This window comes from Monodon monoceros, unplaced genomic scaffold (genome assembly GCF_005190385.1).
Source record: "Monodon monoceros isolate NGI ecotype Baffin Bay Population unplaced genomic scaffold, NGI_Narwhal_1 Super_Scaffold_21, whole genome shotgun sequence".
Taxonomy (NCBI): domain Eukaryota; kingdom Metazoa; phylum Chordata; class Mammalia; order Artiodactyla; family Monodontidae; genus Monodon; species Monodon monoceros.
This window is the reverse complement of record NW_021703778.1, coordinates 74,719,833-74,742,403: the sequence shown is the minus strand read 5'-3', so window position 1 is coordinate 74,742,403 and position 22,571 is coordinate 74,719,833. Positions and strand designations below refer to the sequence as shown.

At 37.5% G+C, this 22,571-nt stretch overlaps 1 protein-coding gene across 2 annotated transcripts in view; it reads right to left on the bottom strand.

The window, feature by feature from the left end:
• Positions 1 to 22,337, bottom strand: part of BBS4 (Bardet-Biedl syndrome 4) — a 56,207-nt gene extending 33,870 nt beyond the window's left edge. For both annotated transcript variants that reach the window (XR_003795828.1, XM_029237293.1), the window contains exon 1: positions 22,117 to 22,337. The gene's annotated coding sequence lies outside the window, so the exon portion shown is untranslated. The remainder of the gene's footprint in view (positions 1 to 22,116) is intronic.
• Between the last annotated feature and the right edge of the window lie 234 nt (positions 22,338 to 22,571).

Below are 22,571 nucleotides of genomic sequence, written 5' to 3'. Positions count from 1 at the left end.
CAAAATTCAAAAGTTGGGCACTTAAGGTTTGTAGATTTTACTAGCATTGGGAAAAAAATAAAAGTTAAATTTAATTTTTATTTAAATTAAAAGTTAACACTGTTCCTCAAAAAAAAAAAAAAAAAAATCAAACAGAATTACCACATGAACCAGCAATTCCACTTCTGAGTGTACACCCAAAAGTGCTGAAAGCAGAGAGCCTCTTTCTACAGTTGCTGCTAAGATGCTTCCAAGGAAGCTAAGGCCACACTGGGGTGAGGCCCTGAATAGCACCGAGCCTGGCAGCCGCCAGCTGGGCACTTTCACCTTCATCTACTTGGCCTCATTCTGCACTACAATAGGTGACAGTCACAGAGGATAGATCAATGTTCTCATTAAAGCAGCCAATGTAAATGCTGAAACCTTCTGGCAAGGCTTGTTTGCAAAGGCTCTGGCCATCACCAACCTGGGAAGCCTCATCTGCAGTGTAGGGGCTGGTGGACCTGCCCCAGCAGGAGGTCCCACCACCTCCACCACTGCTCTCCAGCTAAGAAGAAAGTGGAAGGCAAAGAAAGAAGAACATGAGGAGTCCAATGACAACATGAGCTTTTTGACTAAATCTCTTTTGTAACTTATTCAATAAAAAGCTGAAGTCCTACAAAAAAAAAAAAGAAAGCAGGTACTCAAACAGGTATTTATACACCAACGTTCATAGCAGTGATGACAAGAGCCAAAAGGCTGAAACAACCCATATGTCCATCAACAGACGAATGGATACACAAAATATGTACTGCATATACATACAACGGAATATTATTCAGCCTTAAAAAGGAATGAAATTCTGTCTAACATGCTATAACATGGATAAACCTTGAAAATATTATGCTAAGTGAAATAAGTCAGACACAAAAGGATAAATACTGTATGATTCTGCGTATATGAAATATCCAGAATAGGCAAATTCATAGAGACAGAAAGCAGAATAGAGGTTACCAGGGGCTAGAGGGGAGGGGAAATGGGGAGTTATTATTTAATGGGCACAGAATTTGTTTGGGGTGCTGGAAAAGTTTTGTAGATAGATAGTGGTGATGGTTGCACAACATGGTGAACGTAATTAATGCCACTGAATTGTACTTTTAAATGGTTTAAGAAGTAAATTTTATGTATATTTTGCCACAGTTTAAAAAAGAATCTTCTATTAAAAAATACTGTGGGGAATTTCCTGGCGGCGCAGGTTAAGAATCTGCCTGCTAGGGCTTCCCTGGTGGCGCAGTGGTTGAGAGTCCGCCTGCCGATGCAAGGGACACGGGTTCGTGCCCCGGACCGGGAAGATCCCACATGCCACGGAGCGGCTGGGCCCATGAGCCATGGCCGCTAAGCCTGTGCGTCCGGAGCCTGTGCTCCGCAACGGGAGAGGCCACAACAGTGAGAGGCCCGCGTACCGCAAAAAAAAAAAAAAAAAAAGAATCTGCCTGCCAATGCAGGGGACACAGGTTCGAGCCCTGGTCCAGGAAGATCCCACATGCCGCGGAGAAACTAAGCCTGTGTGCCACAACTACTGAGCCTGCGCTCTAGAGCCCGTGAGCCACAACTACTGAAGCCCACACGCCTAGAGCCCGTGCTCCGCAACAAGAGAAGCCACCACAATGAGAAGCCCATGCACTGCAACAAAGAGTAGCCCCCGCTCTCTGCCACTAGAGAAAGCCCACGCACAGCAATGAAGACCCAACAGAGCCGAAAATAAATTTAAAAAAATACTCTGAAAACAAACCACAAGCTGAAATTAAATTTATCACATAGTAAATACTGTCTCAGTTTGTAGATAAAACTCATTCTGGGCTATATAGCCACCCCAAAATGGATAAGGTCTTCAATGAAGACTCCTTTAAAGAAGGAAATATGCCCATGAAGTAAATCAATTGACTCACCTCAATTATGGATAAGGTCCTCAATTGAAAGCCAGAAGAAAGTTATCTGAGGTCATATCATGAGGAAAAATGAAGAGGACTTAAGTAGCCCCGTGTAAGATATTATTTTCTCAGAAGCATCAAGTAATTCTGATAAACAATTCCAAATAAGTTGCTTGTTCTTGAAAAAGTCCTAACATATTTGGACAAAAATCCCAAATAGAAAGTTGTTTATCCCTTCCACAGCTGGCACCCTCAAGACTAGAGTCAAGCTAGGATATGGGCCTCTCAAGCTGAGGAGGGAAGGGGGCAGGATGGGGGACAACATCCAAATCTAGACTCAGAACTTCTCAGTCAAAATGCCATGACTGCTGCTTGTTCAAATAAAGTCTCTCTACCTGCTAATCCAACTTCTGTGTGAATTCCTCACATTAAACTTACCAACTTCCTACCTTCTACTTTGAAGTATCATACTACTTAACCACAGCAGTGGTTCTCAATCAGGAACAATTCTGTACCCCCAGGGAACACCTGGCAATATCTGGAGACACTTTTGGTTGTCACAACTGGATGTGCTACTAACATCTACTAGGTAGAAGTGAAGGATGCCGTTAACATCCTACAATATACAGGACAGCTCCCACAACAGTTACCTTGCCCAAAATGTCAATAGTGCCAAGGTTGAGAAAATCTGAACTACAAATTAAAAAGACATCTAAGGATTTTTTTTTAATTTATTGAAGTATGGTTGATTTACAATGTTGTGTTAATTTCTGCTGTACAGCAAAGTGACTCAGTAATTTATACATATATATATATATTTTTTATATTCTTTTCCATTATGATTTATCACAAGATACTGAATACAGTTCCCTGTGTCATACAGTAAGACCTTGTTGTTTATCCATCCTATATACAATAGTTTGCATCTGCTAGTTCCAAACTCCCAACACTTCCCTCCCCCAACTCCTCCCCCTTGGCAACCACAAGTCTGTTCTCTATGTCTGTGAGTCTGTTTCTGTTTCATAGATATGTTCATTTGTGTCATATTTTGGATTCCACATATAAGTGATATCATATGGTATTTGTCTTTCTCTTACTTCACTTAGTATGATAATCTCTAGGTCCATCCATGTTGCTACAAATGGCTTTATTTCATTCTTTTAATGGCTGAGTAATATTCCATTGTGTATTATACATATACGACATCTTCTTTCTCCAGTCATCTGTTGATGGACATTTAGGTTCTTTCCATGTCTTGGCTATTGTAAATAGTGCTGCTATGAACATAGGGGTGCATGTATCTTTTTGAATCAGAGTTTTGTCTGAGTATATGTCCAGAAGTGGAATTGCTGGATTATATGGCAACTCTATTTTTAGTTTTTTGAGGAACCTCCATACTGTTTTCCATAGTGGCTGCACCAATTTACATTCCCACCAACAGTATAAGAGGGTTCCCTTTTCTCCACACCCTCTCCAGGATTTACTATTTGTAGACTTTTTAATGATGGCAATTCTGACCGGTGTAAGGTGGTACCTCATTGTAGTTTTGATTTTCATTTCTCCAATAATTAGCAATGACGAATGTCTTTGCATGTACCTATTGGCCATCTGTGAGACATCTAAGGATTTCACAGTGAAATGGGGAAGCTTTTTGTTCAGAATACTACTTTGATTTTCACTTTGTCAAAGTTCATTAACCCTTAAGGCTGATTTTTTTCCTGTTTACTTTACACTTCCCTATATTTTCCAAATTTCTATAAGCTTATATTGATTTTCTCGTCAGAAAATCATAAACATATTTAAAAATAAAGACCGTTATCCTTTCCTTTTCTGTCATCTTTTTCCCTAAAGACAATTTTCCTTCAGGCTGGCTGTATCTTGAGTTTTTACTGTTCACATTTTATTCATTATTGTTCTGTAACTGGGGCAGGAATGACCAGTTTACTGCACCATGAGTTTACTGCACCATCTTAATTGGAAGCCCAATTTAACATCAGAATTCAAGAGAAATTACTGAGTAATATTAAACAAAGTTTTATACAAAACAAACTCTTTTCTGTTACCCTATTCTTCAAAGTCAACCAGTTCACATACCTGTACAATATAAGAGGCAAAGGGAAGTAAAAGAGAAGTAATCAGTAGCAGTACTACAAGCAGAGTCGGAACAACCACAAAGAAATAAAACAGAGATGGAGCATGTGATGATGGAAACAAGCGAGCTAGAATGGCTGCTGATTCCTGAAACAACACTGTGGGGGAGGGAAGACTCTGACAGTTTCCTGTGCACTCTCATTTGCACCTGTATCCTTACAATATTTACATCACTTACTTATCTGACTGCCTGTGCTCTGCAAACAGTAATGATTATCCTTGACTCCTCAAAATCCACTCCTTATCAATTGATTAAATCAAACTGATTACTAGTAATCCTATATCCCTTGTCCAATGACTGGCAGCCCCTATCAATTTAGCCCAATAAAAAAGTATTCTTAGGAGGTTCTGGGAAAAGTCTTTCTTATTTTTAAAAGAGAACCATGAGAAGCCAGACCATACAGCTGGCACTGGAAAAATGGAGCCTGAATGCCACTGGCAGCTATAATTCAGGAAAAGGCAGGCACCGGGCAACAGAGTGGAAAGGCAAAAAGAACTTAGGCCCTCATATATATCACTGAATTGCTTGACCAGCCCTGGAGCCCACTCTAATTCTGGACTTCATCTTACATAAACCAATACATTTCCTTATTGCTTAAGGCACTTTGAGTTGGACTTTCTGTTATTTAGTGTTGAAAGCAACTCAGCTAAAACAAAGTCTGAAAAAGATGAACACATCCTTCATACAATACTGTACTCCATATTTCTTACTTTTATTGTAAACATAATAAAAAATAATATAGAGAGAAATGCTGTGGGTACTAGATATTAAGGATAAGAACATAAATAGCCAGTTTGGAGAGTAACTTGGTAGAATTATTAAAGTTTAAAATGTGCATCTCCCCCCCCCCCCACAATTCACAATGACTCACGTACAAGAATGTCCATTACAGCAAATAGTGGTGAAAAATTAGAAACAACTTACGTGCTATCAAAAAGAGAAGAAACTGCAATATATCCATACTATGGAATATTATATTTAAAAATAATGAAGTGATCTTTACCTACTGACAAGGAAAGTCCTCCAAGATACACCAATCTAGCAAAATATATGTTACTGTAACAGGAAAAAACAAATCTTACTCCATATTGGATCTGTGTCTTTCACTTTAACCTTTGTATTCTATTGCTTTTGCTTCAAGTTAAGAATGTTCCCTATAGCCTGAAATATAGAGGACAGCCCATTCTCAAGGCTCTGACCTTCAAGGGTATGACACTTTTCCATTCATATAGAAGATAAAAAGTTGCAGAACAGAGCATAACATTTGTCTTGTTTACAGGAACATCTGACCTATGAGGACAGCTGCAAGAACAAAGGATTCCTACACCAAGAAGTCTGCAACAACCAAGCACAGCCCCTTCCCTTTTAGTATAAATGAAGCCTGAATTCTGACTTGGGTAAGACAGTTCTCTATGACATTAGTCCACCATCTTCCTTGCCCCAACACCTCATCTCCTGATTTACTAGCCTGACATGCAGCCAGCAGAATGAGTTTGGACTTGGTAACATTACCATTTATATGAAACACTCATGCAACAGTAAGCTATATATTTCTATTGCTATATACATACACACATACACACATAGTATAAAAATCTGAAAGACGCACACTGAATGGTAATAGTGATTACCTATAGACTGGATGGTGATTTAAGGAGTATTTTAGCTTTCTTTCTTTTTTTGGTTAATATTCATTTATTTATTTAGTTGCCCCAGGTCTTAGTTGCAGCAGATGGGCTCCTTAGTTGTAGCACGCATGTGGGATCTAGTTCCCTGGCCAGGGATTGAACCTTGGCCCCCTGCATTGGGAGCTCAGAGTCTTAACCACTGTGCCACAGGGAAGGATACTTTTATTAGAATAGATTCTTAGGACAAGAAGTACTAGGTTAAACAATATGAACTTTTAAAGTTCTTGAAACTTATGGACAAGCACTGACTTAGAAGTATTGTGTCAATTCATACCTACATACTTCTACGCCTACAAGTGTGCGCAACATGATAATTTAAAAATAATAAATAACTTATCACTCCAGTTCCACATGCTACTTACAACAGTGAGGGAAAAAGAGGATGATGCTTAGTTAAAACTTTCATTCCGAAATTAAATCAAGGCCTTCCCTGGCGGTCCAGTGGTTAAGACTCCGTGCTTCCAATGCAGGGGGCACGGGTTCTATCCCTGGTCAGGAACTAAGATCTTGCATGCCACATGGAGCGGCCAAAAAATAAAATTAAATCAAGACTAGACTCTCAATTCCTTTATATCTGCCTTCTTTTTCAGACTGAGAGAGAAAAAAATGTTGAAAAAGTGTTGGCTTTTTTTTTTAACCAAATGGTACTGAATAAGGTTCTTTGAGTCAATTTTTTTAAAGGAAATACTGAAATAATTGAAGTATATATTTCTTAAAGAAAAAGAAAGACATAATTCAATCACTATTAAAACAGGCCTAGCCTCAACATAAAGACAAACAACCCCATTTAAAATGGGTAAAGGATTTCAATAGACATTTCTCCGAAGAAGATATACAAATGGTCAATACGCACATGAAAAGAAATGCCAACATCCTTAGTCAGGAAAATGGAAATCACATGCACAAGGAGAGACCACTTCACACCTACTAGATTAGCTATTTTATTAAAAAAAAAAAAAAAAGCAGCAGCAGCAGAAAATAACAGTGTTGGCAAAGATGTGGAGAAATTAGAGCCCTCAAACATTGCTAGTGGAAATGTAAAATAGTTTGGATGCTATAGAGAACAGTTTGGTATTTAATCCAGCAATTCCATTCTCAGGTATATACCCAAGAGAAGTGGGATTCAAAAAGAAATTTGTACACCAATATTCACTGCAGCATTATTCACAATAGCCAAAAGGTGGAAACAACCCAAGTGTCCACTAACAGATGAATGGCTAAACAAAATGTGGCACATACATCCAATGGAATACTATGCAGCCTTAAAAAGGAATGAAGTTCTGACACATGCTACAACATGGATGAACCTTTAAAACATTACGCTAAGTGTAATAAGCCAAACACAAAATGACAAATATTGTATGATTCTGCTTATATGAAATATCTAGAATAGGCAATTCATAGAGAGAGAAACTAGAATAGGTGTAGGGGATTAAAAGGTACAAAATAAGCTACAATGATATATTGTACAACACAGGGAATACAGCCAATATTTTACAATAACTATAAATGAAGTATAACCTTTAAAAATTGTGAATCACTATACTGTACACCTGTGACTTACATAATATTATACATCAACTATATACTTCAATTTAAAAAATAAAAGTAGAAGTTACAGGGACGGGTTGGGGGGACAGGGAAAATGGAGCTACTGCTTAATGGGTAGTTTCTGTTTGGAGTGATGAAAGAGTTTTGGAAATGGATAGTGGTGCTGGTTGCAAAACACTGTAAATGTACTTAATGCCACTGGATTGTACACTTAAAAACGGTTAAAATAATTAACACATTGTAAATCAACAATATTTCAATTAAAACATGGTTAAAATAGCAAATTGTATACTATATATATTTTCCTACATTTTAAAAAAACAATAATGAGGGAATTCCCTGACGGTCCAGTGGGTAGAACTCAGTGCGTTCACTGTGGTGGCCCGGGTTCAATCCCCGGTCGGGGAACTAAGATCCCACAACCCACATGGCGCAGCAAGAGAAAAGTAAATTTAATTAAATTAAAAAAGAAAAACAATAATCTAACATACAAAAACCCACTGAAGTGTACACTTTAAATGGGTGAAAAGTATGGTTCAAAAAAAGAGGCCTATCTATGTGAGCGAAAATAAACAATTTGTTATATGCTTGTAGATTTTATTGGAAAGTCGATCTCCCATAGCAGCTCGTTTAAAAAAAAAGTTTTTTTTATTTTAAATAATTTCAGGTTCAGAAAAAAGCTGAAAAAATAGTACAAAGAATTCCTGCAAACAGTCATTAGGGATCATTTTGGGTGATGAAAATGTTCTATAAGTGGGTTGTGATGGTCACCACACAACTACATAACTCTACTAAAAACTCATCGAACTGCTCACTTAAAATTGGAGAATGCTATATTGTATAAATTAAACCTCAATAAAACTGCCTAAGAAAACAAACAAATAACCACTTTACCCCAAAAAACTTTATTTCTTTTTTTTTTTGCCGTACGCGGGCCTCTCACTGTTGTGGTCTCTCCCGTTGCGGAGCACAGGCTCCGAACGCGCAGGCTCAGCAGCCATGGCTCATGGGCCTAGCCGCTCTGCAACATGCGGGGTCCTCCCGGACCGGGGCACGAACCCGTGTCCCATGCATCGGCAGGCGGACTCTGAACCGCTGCGCCACCAGGGAAGCCCAAAAAACTTTCTTTCTTAAAAAAAGAATATCCTTCTTACATAACCGTAGTAAAATTATCAAAATTAACATTGATACGATACTATTATCTACCATACCAACCTTATTCATATTTTAACAAACATCCTAATAATTTCCTTTGTAGCAAAACTCTTTAATTTTTAAATATTTTAAAAGATGTTTCTCTTTTCTAGTTAGGACCAGGTGCCACATTCAGCTATCGTGTCTCTTTAGTCTTCTTTACTCTCTTTCATGACCTCGACAGCTTTTTTTTTTTTTAATTTTATTTTTTTATACAGAGGGTTCTTGTTAGTCACCCATTTTATACACATCAGTGTATACATGTCAATCCCAACCTCCCAATTCATGAAACCACCACCACCACCACCCCGCCGCTTTTCCGGCTTGGTGTCCATACATTTGTTCTCTACATCTGTGTCTCAATTTCTGCCCTGCAAACCGGTTCATCTGTACCATTTTTCTAAGTTCCACATATATGCATTAATATACGATATTTGTTTTTCTCTTTCTGACTTACGTCACTCTGTATGACAGTCAATAGATCCATCCACGTCTCAACAAATGACCCAATTTCGTTCCTTTATATGGCTGAAAAATATTCCATTGCATATATGTACCACATCTTCTTTATCCATTTGTCTGTCCATGGGCATTTAGCTTGCTTCCACGACCTGGCTATTGTAAATAGTGCTGCAATGAACATTGGGGTGCATGTGTCTTTTTGAATTATGGTTTTCTCTGGGTATATGCCCAGTAGTGGGATTGATGGGTCATATGGTAATTCTATTTTTAGTTTTTTAAGGAACCTCCATACTGTTCTCCATAGTGGCTGTATCAATTTACATTCTCACCAACAGTGCAAGAGGGTTCCCTTTTCACCACACCCTCTCCAGCATTTGTTGTTTCTAGATTTTCTGATGATGCCCATTCTAACTGGTGTGAGGTGATACCTCATTGTAGTTTTGATTTGCATTTCTCTAATAATTAGTGATGTTGAGCAGCTTCTCACGTGTTTCTTGGCCATCTGTATGTCTTCTTTGGAGAAATGTCTATTTAGGTCTTCGGCCCATTTTTAGATTGGGTTGTTTCTTTTTTTAATATTGAGCTGCATGAGCTGTTTATATATTTTGGAGATTAATCCTTTGTCTGTTGCTTCGTTTGCAAATATTTTCTTCCATTCTGAGGGTTGTCTTTTCATCTTGTTTGTAGTTTCCTTTGCTTTGCAAAAGCTTTTAAGTTTCAATAGGTCCCATCTGTTTATTTTTGTTTTTATTTCCATTACTCTAGGAGGTGGATCAAAAAAGATCTTGCTGTGAATTATGTCAAAGAGAGTTCTTCCTATGTTTTCTTCTAAAGAGTTTTAGAGTGTCCGGTCTTACATTTAGGTCTCTAATCCATTTTGAGTTTATTCTGTGTATGCTATTAGGGAGTGTTCTAATTTCATTCTTTTACATGTAGCTGTCCAGTTTTCCCAGCACCATTTATTGAAGGGACTCTCTTTCCTCCATTGTATATCCTTGCCTCCTTTGTCATAGATTAGTTGACCATAGGTGCGTGGGTTTACCTCTGGTTTTTCTATCTTGTTCCACTAATCCTATGTTTCTGTTTTCGTGCCAGTACCATATTGTCTTGATTACTGTAGCTTTCTAGTATAGTCTGAAGTCAGGGACTCTGATACCTCCAGCTCCGTTTTTTTCCCTCAAGACTGCTTTGGCTATTCGGGGTCTTTTGTGACTCCATACAAATTTTAAGTTTTTTGTTCTAGTTCCATAAAAAACGCCATTAGTAATTTGATACGGATTGCATTGAATCTGTAGATTGCTTTGGGTAGTATACTCATTTTCACAATATTGATTCTCCCAATGCAAGAACATGGTATATCTCTCCATCTGTTGACATCATCTTTAATTTCTTTCATCAGTGTCTTACAGTTTTCTGCATACAGGTCTTTTGTCTCCCTAGGTAGGTGTTTTTTGTTTTTTTGTTGTTGTCTTTTTGCGGTACGCAGGCCTATCACTGTTGTGGCCTCTCCCGTTGCAGAGCACAGACTCTGGATGCACAGTCTCAGCGGCCATGGCTCACGGGCCCAGCCACTCCGTGGCATGTGGGATTTTCATGGACCAGGGCATGAACCCATGTCCCCTGCATTGGCAGGCAGACTCTCAACCACTGCGCCACCAGGGAAGCCCGCTAGGTAGGTTTATTCCTAGGTATTTTATTCTTTTTGTCGCAATGGTAAATTGCAGTGTTTCCTTAATTTCTCTTTTAGATTTTTCATTGTTAGCGTATAGGAACGCAAGAGATTTCTGTGCATTAATTTTGTATCCTGCAACTTTACCAGATTCATTGATGAGCTCTACTAGTTTTCTGGTGGCATCTTTAGGATTCTCTATGTATAGTATCATGTCATCTGCAGACAGTGACAGTTTTACTTCTTCTTTTCCAATTTGTACTCCTTTTCTTTTTCTTCTCTGACTGCTGTGGCTAAAACTTCCAAAACTATGTGGAATAATAGTGGTGAGAGTGGACATCCTTGTCTTCTTCCTGATCTTAGAGGAAATGCTTTCAGTTTTTCACCATTGAGAATGATGTTTGCTGTGGGTGTGTCATATATGGCCTTTACTATGTTGAGGTAGGTTGCCTCTCTGCCCACTTTCTGAAAAGTTTTCATCATAAATGGGTGTTGAATTTTGTCAAAAGCTTTTTCTGCATCTATTGAGATGATCATATGGTTTTTATTCTTCAACCTGTTAATATGGTGTATCACATTGATTGAATTGCCTATACTGAAGAATCCTTGCATCCCTGGGATAACTCCCATTTGATCATGGTGTATAATCCTTTTAATGTGTTGTTGGATTCTGTTTGCTAGTATTTTGTTGAGGATTTCTACATCTATATTCATCAGTGATATTGGTCTGTAATTTTCTTTTTTGGTAGTATCTTTGTCTGGTTTTGGTATCAGGGTGATGGAAGCCTCACAGAATGAGTTTGGGAGTGTTCCTTCCTCCGGAATTTTTTGGAAGAGTTTGAAAAGGATGGGTGTCAGCGCTTCTCTAAATGTTTGATAGAATTCACCTGTGAAGAAATCTGGTCCTGGACTTTTCTTTGTTGGAAGATTTTTAATCAGTTTCAATTTCAGTACTTGTGATTTGTCTGTTCGAATTTTCTATTTCTTCCTGGTTCAGTCTTGGAAGGTTACACCTTTCTAAGAATTTGTCCGTTTCTTCCAGGTTGTCCATTTTATTGGCATAGAGTTGCCTGTAGTAGTCTCTTATGATGCTTTGTATTTCTGCAGTGTCTGTTGTAACTTCTCCTTTTTAATTTCTAATTTTATTGATTTGAGTCCTCTCCCTCTTTTTCTTGATGAGTCTGGCTAATGGTTTATCAATTTTGTTTATCTTCTCAAAGAACCAGCTTTTAGTTTTATTGATCCTTGCTCTTGTTTTGTTTCTATTTCATTTATTTCTACTCTGATCTTTATGATTTCCTTCCTTCTGCTAACTTTGAGTTTTGTTTGTTCTCCTTTCTCTACTTCCTTTAGGTGTAAGGTTAGATTGTTTATTTGAGATTTTTCTTGTTTTTTGAGGTAGGCGTGTATAGCTATAAACTTCCCTCTTAGAACTACTTTTGCTGCATCCCATAGGTTTTGGATTATCGTGTTTTCGTTGTAATTTGTCTCTGGGTATTTTTTGATTTCCTCTTTGATTTCTTCAGTGATCTCTTGGTTATTTAGTAACGTGCTGTTTAGCCTCCATGTGTTTGTGTTTTTAATGTTTTTTTCCCTGTAATTCATTTCTAATTTCATAGCATTATGGTCAGAAAAGATGCTTAATGTGATTTCAATTTTCTTAAATTTACTGAGGGTTGATTTGTGACCCAAGATGTGATCTACCGTGGAGAATGTTCCATGCACACTTGAGAAGAAAGAGTAATCTGCTGTTTTTGGATGGAATGTCCTATAAATATCAATTAAATCTATCTGGTCTATTGTGTCATTTAAAGCTTGTGTTTCCTTATTTATTTTCATTTTGGATGATCTGTCCATTGGTGTAAGTGAGGTGTTAAAGTCCCCCACTATTATTGTGTTACTGTCGATTTCCTCTTTTAGAGCTGTTAGCAGTTGCCTTATGTATTGAGGTGCTCCTGTGTTGGTTGCATATATATTTATAATTGTTATATCTTCTTCTTGGATTGATCCCTTGATCATTATGTAGTGTCCTTCCTTGTGTCTTGCAACATTCTTTATTTTAAAGTCTATTTTATCTGATATGAGTATTGCTACTCCAGCTTTCTTTTGATTTCCATTTGCATGGAATATCTTTTTCCATCCCCTCACTTTCAGTCTGTATGTGTCCCTAGGTCTGAAGTGGGTCTCTTGTAGACAGCATATATGTGGGTTTTGTTTTTGTATCCATTCAGCCAGCCTGTGTCTTTTGGTTGGAGCATTTAATCCATTCACGTTTAAGGTAATTATCGATATGTGTGTTTCTATGACCATTTTCTTAATTGTTTTGGGTTTGTTTTTGTAGGTCCTTTTCTTCTCTTGTGCTTCCCACTAAGAGAAGTCCCTTTAGCATTTGTTGTAGAGCTGGTTTGGTGGTGCTGAATTCTCTTAGCTTTTGTTTGTCTGTAAAGCTTTTGATTTCTCCATCGAATCTGAATGAGAACCTTGCAGGTTAGAGTAATCTTGGTTATAGGTTCTTCCCTTTCATCACTTTAAGTATATCATGCCACTCCCTTCTGGCTTGTAGAGTTTCTGCTGAGAAATCAGCTGTTAACCTTATGGGAGTTCCCTTGTATGTTATTTGTCGTTTTTCCCTTGCTGCTTTCAATAATTTTTCTTTGTCTTTAATTTTTGCCAATTCGATTACTGTGTGTCTCGGGGTGTTTCTCCTTGGATTTATCCTGTATGGGACTCTCTGCGCTTCCTGGAGTTGGGTTACTATTTCCTTTCCCATGTTAGGGAAGTTTTTGACTATAATCTCTTCTCGGGTCCCTTCTCTCCTCTTCTCCTTCTGGGACCCCTATAATGTGAATGTTGTTGCGTTTAATGTTGTCCCAGAGGTCTCTTAGTCTGTCTTCATTTCTTTTCATTCTTTTTTCTATATTCTGTTCTGCAGCAGTGAATTCCACCATTCTGTCTTCCAGGTCACTTATCCGTTCTTCTGCCTCAGTTATTCTCCTATTGATTCCTTCTAGTGTAGTTTTCATTTCAGTTATTGTATTGTTCATCTCTGTTTGTCTGTTCTTTAATTCTTCTAGGTCTTTGTTAAACATTTCTTGCATCTTCTCGATCTTTGTCTGAATTCTTTTTCCGAGGTCCTGGATCATCTTCACTATTATTATTCTGAAATCTTTTTCTGGAAGGTTGCCTATCTCCACTTCATTTAGTTGTTTTTCTGGGGTTTTCTCTTGTTCCTTCATCTGGTACACAGACCTCTGCCTTTTCATCTTGTCTTTCTGTGAATGTGGTTTTTGTTCCACAGGCTGCAGGATTGTAGTTCTTCTTGCTTCTGCTGTCTGCCCTCTCTCAACAGCTTTTTTGAAGATGCAGGCTAATTATTTTGTAGACTGTCCCTCAGTTTGGGTTTGTCTATGATTTCCTAATGATTAGATTGAAGGTATTATTTTTGGCAGGAATACCACACAAGTTATTTAGGAGGCACAATATATCAATTTGTCCTATTATTGTGACCTTTTACTTTTTATCACTTGGTTAGGGTGGTATTTGGTAGGTTTTTCCATTATAAAGTTACTAGACTATAATCAAAATGTATCTTATGGAAAGATACTTAGAGACTCATGTAAATAGCATGTTTGGGGTTTTTTTTTTTTAATATTTATTTAGTTATTTGGCTGCACCAGGTCTTAGTTGCAGCACTTAGGATCTTCATTGTGGCGTGTGGGATCTTCAGTTGCAGCGTGTGGGACCTTCAGTTGCAGTATGCAGGCTCTTTTACTTGCAGTATACAGGCTCTTAGTTATGGCATGCAGAACCTTGTTCCCTGACCAGGGATCGAACCCAGGCCCCCTGCATTGGGAGCGTGGCATCTTAACCACTGGACCACCAGGGAAGTCCCATAAATATCCTGTTTTTCATCAAACTTTTACCCACTAGTTTTAGCATCCATTGAGGAGTCTTGCATGAATCAGTTATTACTATGATGGTTGCCAAATGGTAATTTTCTAACTCTATCATTCCTTCTACATTTATTACTTATCACTCTATTTTATAAGGGAGAGTTTTTCCTTTTGCTTCATTTATTATTTACTAGTATATTTATATCAGTATGGACTGGTGTATTCTTATTTTATTCAGTGTGTTATAATCCATTGCTATGATTATTTGAGGCTTCAGTCACTTCAGAACTGGCCACTGGCCAGTGAAAGCCCTTCAAACTCACTCCTGCATCTTTCCAACAAATACCCAACACTAGGTAAACTATTCCTCACTTTCTGGCACAAGATGTCCCAGGTTCATTCCCAGCCTTAGCCATGGAATTAGGCATTTCTCCAAGGAACCCGTCCGTGTTCCTTTTACTGCAGAATAATGTCTAGAAACTAAGGTCTGGGCACTAACTGTACTCACTGCTACTACTAGGGTGTCATTGCTGCTACCCCTTGTCAATGGACAGAATTAAGAAAAATATATATTTTATATCTACATATCTATATTAAAAACCATGTATTCAACACTGATAACTGCCATTTCCAATCCAGTATATCAGGGTTTGATCCCATCTCACTCCTTTCTGTATTATGTAATTCCCTTCTCCAACATAAGAAAATTTGACTCCAATAAACCACCCTATATGTGCTTCTTCTTATATTTTATTTTTAAGGTTTTTGTTGGCCCAATCTTTGTCGATATGAATATATGATTTCAAAAGTCAGAACTACACAGAAAGATATACTCGAAGAAGTGTTACATCCTCCATCCTTTCCACTGCATTTCCATGCAAGGCTTTGTAAACAGCCAATCCCATTTGTTTCTGAGATATCCTTCTGGTGCTTCTTTTTATAAAAATAAGCTCATACATATTTTTAATTTCATTTTCTTTTTTATAAAAATGTAGCATATGGCAAATACTCTTTTGTGCTTTGCTTTTTTTTTGTATTTTGCTTTTTTATAACATACAATTTATCTTGAAAACCGCTTGGAAATATCTTGTATCAAATCATAAAAATCTTCCTTAAGTTGTGTAGTATTCCATTATGTGGATATACTACAGTTTATTCAAGAACTCTTTTATGTATGGACGTTTAAGATGTTTCCAACATTTTACAATCACATACAATACTGCAGTGAATAATACTGTGAATAAATATTTGTTTATTGTCAGAGATGTATCTTCAAGGTTAAGTCCTAGAAATGTAATTATGGAGTTTTATTGGATATTGCCAAATTCTCTTCCACAACAGCTGTAACAATTTATATTCCCACCAACAATATAAGACAGTGCTTGTTTCCTGCAGCCTCACAAATTGAATATGTACTCATATTTCTTAATTTTAGCCATCCTGATAGGTTATAAATGGTATGTTACTATAGGTTTATATCCTGTGTGTGTATGTGTAAATATTTTATGTTACTATAGATTTATATAATGTGTGTGTGTAAATTCTGATTATGCTTTATCCATTTTTCTATTGCATGTTTTTTTGTTTTTTGTGGTACGCGGGCCTCTCACTGTTGTGGCCTCTCCCATTGCAGAGCACAGGCTCCAGACGTGCAGGCTCAGCGGCCATGGCTTACGGGCCCAGCCGCTCCGCGGCATGCAGGATCCTCCCAGACCAGGGCACGAACCCTTGTCCCCTGCATCAGCAGGTAGACTCTCAACCACTGCGCCACCAGGGCAGCCCCTACTGCATGTTGTGGTCTCCTTCCCACCCACCCTATCCCTAAGTTATAAGAGTTCTTTATATGTTAGTGATTTTAGCCATTTACCTGTGATATATGTTGCAAATATGTTCACCTAGAATGTTATTTCTCTTTTGTCTTTCCTTATTGTGCCTTTTGCCATACATAAAAAATTCACTGTGAAGTCATATTTATCAACTTTTACTGCCTCTGGTAATTTTACCTCTGGTAAAATACTCTGGTAAAAGTATTTCTTTTAATACTTGCATGGTTATGAATTTTCCTTTTAGATTAGATCTCTGATCCATTTGGAGTTTATTCTAGTGTATGTCTAATTTTTTATTTATCAAAATGTCTATCGAGTTGTCCCAGCACCATTTATTAAAAAGTACATCTTTAACTCCAGTAATTTGAGAAGCCATATACTTTATCATATATTAAACTGCCAAATGTATCTGAGTCTCTTTCTGGACTTTTCCTGTTCTATCACACTGGTTTCTCTTCTATTCATGTACCAGTACTATACTGTTTTAATTATAGAGGCTTTACAGTATCTTTAATATCAGTTAGGTAAAACTGTGAACTTTATGCCAATAAATTTGACAACTTAGATAAAATAGAAAAACTCCTTGAAGAACATAAACTACCAAAGCATAATCAAGAAGAAATAGATAACCTATTCAGCCCTATATCTATTAAGAGACTTAATACAAAGAAAACTCCAGGACCAGCTGGCTTCATGAGGGCATTGCAATAAATATTTAAGGAGAAAATTAGTCAATTCTCCACAGACTTTTCCAGGAAATTAAAGAGCAGAGACTATGTCTCAAATCATTTATAAGGTGGTCAGCATTACCCTACACCAAAATCAAACAAAAATATTATATGAAAACTATATGCCAATATACTTCAGGAACACTGACGTAAAAGTTCCTAACAAAATTTTAGAAAATCAAATCCAATAATAAATAATAAGAAAACTACATCATATCTGAATTGGCTTTATCACAAGAATGCAAGGCTGGTTCAGTATTAAAAAACTGATCAAGGGACTTCCCTGGCGGTCCAGTGGTTAGGACTCCACTCTTCCAATGCAGTGGGTGCGGGTTCGATCCCTGGTTGGGGAATTAAGATCCCACATGTTGCACTGCATGACCAAAAAATAAAATAAAAAATAAATTTTTTTTTTAAATTAAAAAAAACTGATCAAAGGGGAATTCCCTAGCAGCCCTGTGGTTAGGGCTCCACGCTTCCACTGCAGGGGGAACAAGTTTGATCCTGGTTGGAGAACTAAGATCCCTGCTGCATGCTGCGCAGCATGGACAAAACAAAATAAAACAAAACAAAACAAACTGATCAAAGCAATTCACTATATCAATGACAAGGGAAACTACATGATGATCAATGGATAAATAAGATGTGGCATACATATACAATGGAATACTACTTAGCCATAGAAAAGACAAAATCTTGCCATTTAAGACAACATGGGGACTTCCCTGGTGGTCCAGTGGTAAAGACTCCGCCTTACAACACGGGGGACTCGGGTTCAATCCCTGGTCAGGGAACTGGGGTGCCACATGCCGCAAGGCAGCTGGGCCCACGTGCCACAAATACTGAGCTCACACACCTCAACAAGAGCCTGCATGCTGCAAAATAGAGCCCACGTGCTCTGGAACCCGCATGCCACAACTACAGAGCCCATGCACCCTGGAGCCTGCATGCCACAACTAGAGAAGAGAAAAACCTGCATGGCACAACTAGAGGGAAGCCCACGCACCACAAGGAAGAGCCCACATGCCTCAATGAAAGATCCCACGCGCCTCAACAAAGATCCCATGTGCCACAACTAAGACCCAATGCAGCCAAAAATAAATAAAATAAATAATAAATTAATCTTAAATAAAAGAAGACAACATGGATGGATATGCTAAGTGAAATCAGTCAGACGAAGAAAGACAAATCCTGCATGATTTCACTCATACGTGTAATATAAAAAACAAAACAAAAACAAAATAAATGAACTAAGCCAAACAAAAACAAACACATAGATACAGAGAACAAAGTCGTGGCTACCAGAGAGGAAGGAAGGGGGGCATCAGAGGAAGAAATGGGTAAACAGGATCAACTGTATGATGAGGGATAAAAAATAAATTTTTGGTGGTAAGCACGCTGTAGTGTATACAGAAGAAGAAATATAATGTTGCACACATGAAACATATATAATGTTATAAACCAATGTTACCTTGATAAAAAATAAACTAAAAATATAAAGTGAAAAGTTGGAAAAAATAGAGGAGGGGTTAAATATAAGTTATCATACAATGGAATTCAACTGTTAAAAAGTGAGGTAGAGATGATACACTTGCAATGGGTGATTTTTCAATTAAGCTGTTTAAAAAGTGAAAAATTAATCAGGTAGTGTTACAAAAAATAAAGAAAAACCATATGATCATCTCAGTTTATGAAGAAAAAGCATTTGATAAAATTTCACAACCATTCATGGTAAAAAGCTCTCAACAAAGTATGAACAGAGGAAATTTCTCAAGAAACTGAAAAAAGAGCAAATTAAATGCAAGAAATATTAGATAAGAGCCAAAATCAATGAAATTGAAACAAAAAAAAGCAATAGAGGGGGCTTCCCTGGTGGCTCAGTGGTTGAGAGTCCACCTGCCGATGCAGGAGACGCGGGGTTCATGCCCCGGTCCGGGAAGATCCCACATGCCGTGGAGCGGCTGGGCCCATGAGCCATGGCTGCTGAGCCTGCACGTCCGAAGCCTGTGCTCTGCAACAGGAGAGGCCACAACAGTGATAGGCCCGCAAACCAAAAAAAAAAAAAAAAAAAAAAGCAATAGAGAAAAAACAATAAAATCAAAGGCTGGTTCTCGGAAAAGATCAATAAAATGTATAAACCTCTAACCAGACTGGTCAAGAAAAAAGAGAATTACTAAATTCAGGAACAACAGAGGGAACATCACTATACATCCTAGACATTAAAAGGAAAATAAAGGAGTATTATGAATTTTATGCCAATAAATTTAATAACTGAGATGAAATGGACAAATGTCTTTGAAAGAGAAACATTATCAAAGCAGTCTCTAAAGAAATATATAACCTGAATAGTCCCACATCTATTAAAGAAATTTAGTTTATACTTAAAAACCGTCCAACAACAGCAAAAAAATCCAGACCCAGACAAGCTTCACTGTCACATTCTAGCAAACATTTAAGAAAAGAAATAACACCAATTCTATACAAAATTTTCCAGAAACTAGACGAGGGAATAGTTCCCAACTCGTTTTAAGGCCAGCATAGCCCTGATACCAAAAACATACAAAAGCATCACAAAAAAAGAAAACTATAGCCCAACATCCCTCATAAATACAGATGCAAAAATCCTTAACAAAACATTAGCAAACCGAATCCAGCAATATATAAAAAGTTTAATACACCATGACCATGTGGAGCTTATCCCAGAAATGCAAGGCTGGCACAACATTCCAAAACTCAGTGTGATTCAATAGATAAAATCTTGGGTCATGGAAGCCCGAAATCTAGGGCAGGATAAGAACGGGTTATACCCTTGACATTTTACATGCCTGTGTCACCACCTTGCACAATTCCAAAGGCATCATTTATATTGAAGTCTTTGTGTTCTACACGAATCATACCCCTGGCACTGTGCAATATAGTGGTATTGCAAATGTGTAAAATGGTTGCCCAAAAGGCAATGCAACCTTGAGTTGGACTAACAGAAATGAAAGATCCAGATGAACAGATTTTATCTTCCAGACATTACACTTGGCCCTGTTCACACAATACCTGGAATATTCTACCTAGTCCTGAACTCTAATACTTCCAAGAGGGCCAACGAATTTCACTACAGAACCAAAGTAATAATGGCAAAAGAGTTCTAAACATTTTATATGAAAAGAGTTGAAGAAACTGGAAATGTTTAACCTTCAGAAGGAAGGACCTATGGAATATACACTATAATTATATGCCTTTATTTTCTATGCCCTGAAGACATAATATGCCCTATTTATCTGTGTATTGCAAAAACCTATCACTGGTCCTGGAACCCACTAAGTACTCACATGTATGAGGGGTTCAAGAACAGGAAAAACTAAACTTTAATACTAGAAGTCAGTGGTTGCTCTGCAGTGGGGAAGGGAGAAAGAAATGATTGGAAAGGGCATTATGGCACTGTTACATTTTATAGCATCTTGTCAAATGTGCCCCTTCTCCCCAGAGCTGTAAAGTTTTTATCTCATTAGCCTGAATTGGGCATGGGCCAGTTCTTGATTGGTGTATACTAATTACAACTCTCCTGGACTGGGAGTCAACTGAACCACAGGGTTTGACCCTGGAGGAATTATGGAAAGAACAGTGGAGAGATGATTACAATACCCACAAGCCCCACCACCGGACTAGCCAAATCACTCTGGTGATGAAATGAAATGACAGATACCACAGCAAGATGATTCTCATGTTCAGAAATGGTGTTTAAATTATTAACGATGATGTTAGACATCGGCAGAATTCATCCAAATTTCACAAATAATCTAAATTGTACATGTACTGCTCTTTACAGTGTTTTCCTAAAAAACTCTTTGAAAGTATATTCCTGAAAGTTAATATTTTCTAACAACTTGTATTATAATTTCAAAGTGTAACTGAAATGCCCCAAATAAACACTTTATTGACAAAATCAACTTTAAAACTCTTAGCATACAACAGGAAAACACATGCTGCAAAAGGGCATATAGCCTGGTGCTCAGGTATGCAAACAAAAGCAACACACAGGACCCTGGGCAAGTCACTCCCCTTCCATGGTTTCCTCATCTAGCAAATAATAAACAAATGAATAAATAATAAAACAGATGGTCTCTCCTGCTAAACAAAAAGTTCAGGTATTTTCCAATGCCTGGCAAGTAGCTAGGACATCCAGTCCTTTAGACATGGAAGAACATCCAGTATAGTCACTGACAACTTGATGCAAACCCTCCTAAGACTTCATAGGTTAACAAATGAAGAAATCCTATTCCTCTATATAAAATATATATATCTCTATTGGATTTTATTTTATTTAAAAAAATTTTTTTGGCTGCGCCGCACGGCATCTTAGTTCCCCGATCAGGAATCAAACCCGGGCCCCCGGCAGTGAAAACACTGAGTTCTAACCACTGGACTGCCAGGGAATTATAGCTGTATCATATATTTTTTTTTTTTTTTTTTTTTGCTGTATCATATTTTTAAAGGCAGTTCTTTACAATATAGGTCCTCACCTAGTTAGGCTTCCCAGACTCAATTTTTATAAAACCTCACACTTATTTAACATACGTATATATGAGATTATTTGAGGCCCGATATGTACTATAGGAACTTTAGAGTGGTTTTTCCACAAGTAGAAAATTAGTACACATTTATATAATAATAAAACCCCATTTAAACATATTTACAGGTAGGGACTTCCCTGGTGGCACAGTGGATAAGACTTCACGCTCCCAATGCAGGGGCCCTGGTTCCATCCCCGGTCATGGAACTAGATCCCACATACATGCCGCGACTAAGAGTTCACATGCCACAACTAAGGAGCCCGCCTGCCGCAACTAAGACTCAGCATAATGAAATAAATAAATAAACATATTTATAGGTAAAATCAATCCCGTAATATCTAACAACTTCACAAAATAAAAGCTAGATATGGGAGAACATTCAGACTACTGCTTTTCCCAACAATCATATTTGTAAAAGCTCTAGTGGATACAGGACAGAAGAATCAATAAGACAGAGAAATTGTGCAAATATACACACAAAATGAAATTATATACAGACCTTTTTTCAGCCGGGGTTTTAGAGATTCAGCAGATGCAGGAAACTGAGTTCTCTGAAATGAAAGAAGTCTGTTAAAACACCACCATAAATCTTGCTAGCTTAAAGAAGCATTAAAATAACAATCATCAATAGCCCTCCAATCATGCAAATAATCCATTACCTGCATACATGTACAAAGAATTATTTTGAATATGGTTTAAAAAACAAATGTCAGGTCATACTTTTGCTGTCCAAACTATTAATAATGTATAATTCATATTTATAATATATAATTACTTACAGTATATACTTATTTTAATTATAGTGCATGATATAATGTATACAAATTAATGTCAACATATTAGTATTATACTTAATGCTATACTTCTTAGCAGCCAACCAAAAAAGTGATAATTTTGATAAGAGGAAGCTTATGAGGTCATCTACACAGAGATGCTCTAGCACTCAGTTCTAGG